At 41.5% G+C, this 5,868-nt stretch overlaps 1 long non-coding RNA gene across 1 annotated transcript; it reads right to left on the reverse strand.

Annotated features, from left to right (window-relative positions):
* Window positions 1-2,664: 2,664 nt before the first annotated feature.
* Window positions 2,665-5,038, reverse strand: LOC129893515 (uncharacterized). Its single transcript, XR_008767506.1, has 3 exons — window positions 4,967-5,038; window positions 4,426-4,502; window positions 2,665-2,830 (listed from the first exon to the last, which is right to left on the reverse strand). It is a non-coding gene; the product is annotated as an uncharacterized LOC129893515 (long non-coding RNA).
* Window positions 5,039-5,868: the final 830 nt, after the last annotated feature.

The raw sequence follows: 5,868 nt of genomic DNA on the forward strand, positions 1-5,868 counted from the left end.
ATTGGATTACCCTCCATGGTCCTGTTCCAGCAATTACTAACAGTATCCAAGAAAGATGGTTGTTCTGTCCAGCAGTTAAGGAATTTGAAATATTTGGTGTGTTGTTGGTTTTGATCAGTCATTTCCAGCAGTAAGGGGCAGTGATCTGAACCCACAGAGGGTAGATGAGTAATGGTAGTCTGAGGCATCATCTCTAGCCACTTATCGTTGACCATTCCTCTGTCAAGTCTCTTCCAGATTCTGAACATTATACCCCTTAGATTAGACCAAGTGTATCTCTGACCACAAAACCCAAGATCTTGTAGTCCACAGGCTTCTATGATGCTGATGAACTCAAGGCTCTTTTTCATATTGTAAGTGACACCTCCCAACTTTTCTTGAGGGTCTGTGATAACATTGAAATCACCTAATGTGCACCATGGAAGGGAGGTGGCTGACTGTTGTAGCATGCTATCCCACAGAGGTCTTCTGAGATGATCTTTACATTTTGCATATACAAAGGTAACTATGAACTGATTTGGATTCATTACATGATTAAATTCACAAGTAATCAACTGCTCCTCATTTTCCAATATCCTGCAGTCTACATCCTTGGTCCAAAAAAGCCAAATCTTGCCATTTGGATTACTAATAGCCTGGTCCATGTTGAGTTGATTTCTGAAGTACTGAATCTGAATGCTATCAGAAAAAGGCTCTAGGATGGCAATAATGGGAATTTGATGGATACTCTTAAGAGATTTAAGTCTTTCCATGGCTCCTTGGGTATTAATACCTCTCACATTCCAGCATAGTATACTAATCATTGAGAGTTTTTGGAAGTGAACAGCCTAGTGTGAGGTCTGCTTGTGCGAGCAGAAATAGTTGGACTGATGGGTTTATTACTGTGACTGGTTCTATGAATTCCTCTAGGGGACAAACCTTGGGAGTTAGCTATTCGTTGAATCTCATCATCATACTCATTTGTGTAAGATGTACCTAAGGGTCTGTTTAAGTGTTCACTGGCAGCATCCTCCTCATCTAGATCCTTCAAGGGTTGGTCCTCATAGTCACCCTCATCTTCAGACTCAATAACTGCATATTCATCCAGGTCAGGAGGGACTTCTATATTAGTATTAGTATTAGTATTGAGGGTGCATTTGGGGAGAGATTGTGTGTGTTGTTCTGCAGTTCTGCTTGCAAGATGTTGAGGAGGTGTATGGTTGTACTGAGTTTGCAAGGGTGTAATATCCATCCCCCCTTGGTCATCCTCCAACACAAATTGTTGGCATCCAAGGTTAGGATGTTGTTCTTTCACATTGTCTACTACCAGAGGAATTTGTTCCTCGTGAGACAAATTCCTTTCTTCTACTCTTTTTTTTAATGCATCCCTTCTCCTTTTGCTCAGTTTATTCTTCTTTTCATTAGACCCTGTGACACTAGTGCTTGCTACAGACCCTAAATCCTTGGCCATAGATCCCAGCTGAGTATTATGACTGGTAGTGTCAATATTCCTATTTGCGTGGTCATTAGGCTGATTAATTGTAGGTAAATTTATGTTATGAATTGCAGGGGTTGAGTCTTCTCCCTGAAAATGCAGTATGTGCATTTGAGTTGGGACCTGACAGTTCCTCTGTTGCTGCTGCATATCAACATCCCTTCTGTCAACATGCATTGCATTGTCCTTCAAGCTAATATCTGCTCTTTCCTCCAAGGATTCCTTTGAGTTAACAGGTGCAACTTCTTCCAAGATTTGCAGATTTGTAGTCTGAGTAGGAGTTGTAATGTTGCCCATTTCTAGATTGAAAATGGGAGGAACTGCAGGTCCCAATTCATGCAATTCTGTTGCCCTATTTTGCACATTCTTTTCGTTTATTTTAGCAGCTGAAAAAATATATGAAGTGGTAGCAGGAGCTCTAGAGTCACTCCTAGGGTCAACCATACTGTTCTCATGCAAAACATGAGAAATAACCCCCCCTCTGGGTACCCCTTCCTGCAAGTTAGTTGGCTTCTCCTGAAACCCACCATCCTCACCTCCATTAACTACTTCAGCAGCAACAGTTAAAACATTCAATACATTAAGACTACAGGGGGAGCCATGGGGAATTGGGAGCATTGAGTCAATACCTGATCGATGCTCGCTTTGTACGGTTTGGATTGCGCTGGTCGTAGTGACAGTATTACCATCAATACCTGTAGTTCTGAGTTGAGTGGGTTTATATACCTGTTGAGTGTTACCTTGTATCTTTTGGGTGTTTTGTACGGTTTGGGTCTTCCCTTTGAATTTTCTTCTCTTTTGGGTTTGCCATTGGTTGTTTGGGACTTGATTCCTATTCTGATTATTTGAGTGTTCCTGTATTTTGTTTCTTCCTCCTTGAGTTGTGGTGGTTGTTTCTTGTATCGGTACCTGTTGTCTGACACTTACAACATGTCACGACCCAATTTTGTAAGTCATGATGGCACCTACTATAACCCTCTAGTAGGTAAGCCAACCCGTCAACCCGGAACTTCAAGTAATGTGTTCGAAGGCTAAAACTATATAAGAGCATTGAATTATAAAAGTAAACAGAATGAATAAGCGGAAGTAAACCAAAACATGTTTTAAATAACTAAAGATCCCTCCCAGAACCTGGAAGTCACAAGTACAGAGCTGCTATAAAATAAACGACGAGTACAAGTCCCGAAAGTGGACCAGACATATATATACAACAACTGGCTAGTCTCAAAAGGCAAAAGACGGGCCATCCATTCTGAAGGAGACAGAAGTGATCCAAAAACGCCAAGTTATCACCCTAGTCTCCGAATCTGACTGCAACAAGCTCGATCTATTCGTGACAGTAGATGGTACTCGGTCCTGCATCACGAAAGTAGATGCAGAGTGTAGTATGAGTACCAAAACAACAGGTACCCAGTAGGCATCATAGGCCGACTGAGCAGAAAAGGTGAAAACAATATGAAAAAGAGGAATAAGCCTAAATAGGAATCAACATAAGCATCTAAAGTGAAAAGAGTACTATCTACGAGAGCTACAGCTAACTATACCCAACTGGGCCCCCATAAGCCCAGCCAGGACACTCGTACGCAAGTTAAATAAAAACCCGGACGAACCCCCATAAGTTCGCCGAGTACACAGAATAGCTACAACTACCAAGGCTAGGAACTAAGAATCTGTGATGTCAGGAACCGAAGTACTATATCATTTCCAAAACCCAGAATGTCCAAGAGTCAATCGATCTAGGGGTGACTTAGGGGTCGAGGCCGGGACTGGGACCCAGATGCTCGCCCGAATATTCAAAGTGGCCAAGGCCGGGACTGGGTACCCGGATGCTTGCCATAATACATAAGTGCGGGACTGGGTACCCGGATGCTCGCCGTAATACATCGGTGCGGTCGAGGCCGGGACTGTATACTCGGATGCTCGCTGTAATACATCGGTATGATTGAGGCCAGGACTGGATACCCGGATGCTCATCATACTAGCAAGTCGGCAGAGGTCGGGACTGAGTACCCGAATGCTCCCCGATAATTCAGAACGGAGGCCGGGACTGGGTACCCGGATGCTCCCCGATAATTCAGAACAGAGGCCGGGACTGGGTACCCGGATGCTCATAGATAATTTATCCCATGGTTTCGAATATATCCTTTCCAACTAATCAACAATAGTACCGAGAATTTCCTCCCCAATGTGTCAACTGATAAGCCGCCAAAACTTGAACCGGAGCCGAAGCCAAACGATCACGAATTCTAGTATTGCCAACGCATCTCAAAAGTTATGACTATACCGAGTTATGGGTGGGAGTGTTATTAAGAGCAAGGGTATCGCCTAGCTAAGGCCAACTACTGGGCACTAGCCCGCTACACCATTCTACAGGGATCTAAGTCCACTGGAGCGACGCCGGGCATATAAAGCAAGTTTACATCCTATACTAAGGCCAACATACTCCACAGTATCAACAACATGCTCATTCAACTCTTCTTATAATACTAACAAATAACGATAAGATACACATGCTTCTAAATACCTGAAAAACCTAATAACAAGACTAAAGCATGATTTTTAACACCTATACTAAGGCCAACATACTCCACAATATCAACAACATGCTCATTCAACTCTCCTTATAATACTAACAAATAACGATAAGATACACATGCTTTTAAATACCTGGAAAACCTGATAACAAGCCTAAAGCATGATTTCTAACACCTATACTAAGGCCAGCATACTCCACAGTATCAACAACATGCTCATTCAACTCTCCTTATAATACTAACAAATAACGATAAGATACATCTGCTTCTAAATACCCGAAAAACCCGATAATAAGCCTAAAACATGATTTCTAACACCTGAGATATACAATTAAACTACCCAACCAAAATCCCAACTATTTCAACATGCTTTCACACAATCCAACTCAATCTAAAGAAAGGTAAACCGTAGCCTACCTGTAGGCTAAACACGCGAGCTTCAAATCACTGTGCTGGAGCTTTTCCCTTTCGAACGACCTCGGAACGCTGCCAAACTGTCAAAAATAGAACCACAACGTCGATACGGTCGTTTAGACACTAATTTCATAATTTTTGGAAATGGACCAATTTTTGGGTCGAAAACGGGAATTGTGGGACCCACATACGAAATTCTGGATTTGACCCCCAAAACAGGTTCTAAACGTCACCCCAAGCACACAAATCAGATTTATAACATAATTCGGGGTGGGAAATTACGTAAGACGATCAAAAATCAATTCCCACATTTTAAAACTAAGAAAACGATATAAGGCAGCCTCTTTACACGTCGATTTTTCAAAAAAAGAAAATCTTTCAATCAAAACAAATTATACCATGACGTTCCTTGCAAAAAACCCCACAATCTAGCCTCAAGAATCACTCAAAACGAAGTTATATTGACCAAGATACACTCTTTCAAAATTCAATAAACTTTCATTCCGAAAATCACTAAATCTGCAGCTAAAAATCAATTTATTACCTCGAACGACATGCCAAAAACAGATTCTGAAACTTCCACGATGTTCTCCTTAAATTTCCATGCAAGATAGCCTCTGGAATCACCCAAATCGGATTTATATTGGTCAAGAAATAACTTGTCAAAGTTCTTCAAAAATCCATTTCGGAAATGGACACTGCTGCAAATAATATCACGATTTTTACCTGAATTGAATGCTCCAAATCAGTTTCCAAGCTCCCCAATGCGTTCTCCACGAAAAATCTCACAAGTTTGACTTTTGAATCACCCAATTTGGAGCTATATAACTCAAGATAAAGGGTTTTAAAGTTGGAGAAAAAACCCAAAACGGGCTGTTGCTGCAGCACTGCTGAAACAGATTTTGGACCTTTTCAAAATCTCCGACGGGGTACTCGGAATTCGTTCGGAATCCGATAAAAATAAACCAGATATGCTACCCCACTAAATTTGACGTTCCGGACTCAATGGCGCATTCAGAATTCCCATACGAAATTATTTTAATAAAAAATGGGTCCCACACCCAAGAGTCATTTTAAGTCATATTTCACAACGGGCCTCGATATTAGTCCGGAAGCCTCAAAAAGCGAACGAAGGGTCGTTCTAGACCAAAATCAACATTCCGGAACTAACCGCGCTGTCAGAATTTTTATTCGAGCGCATTTTCCAAGAATGTTGACCAAAGTCAACTATAGGCTAAGTTTCAAAGTCAAAAGCGTCAAATAGCCCCAAACTCGTATCGATTGACTCGATAGTCATTCCAACAGTGCTACTAGCCTAATTTGGTCATTCCGGAGCTGATGGAACCATCAAAATTTGAATTCGAGATTTCGTTAGCCCAAAACTCAAAAAGTCGCAACTAAACTAATTTAGGCCTTTAAAATACCAAAATGGACTCGGGACCTCTA

The sequence above is a fragment of the Solanum dulcamara genome, chromosome 6 (genome assembly GCF_947179165.1).
Source record: "Solanum dulcamara chromosome 6, daSolDulc1.2, whole genome shotgun sequence".
NCBI classification, from domain to species: Eukaryota; Viridiplantae; Streptophyta; class Magnoliopsida; order Solanales; family Solanaceae; genus Solanum; species Solanum dulcamara.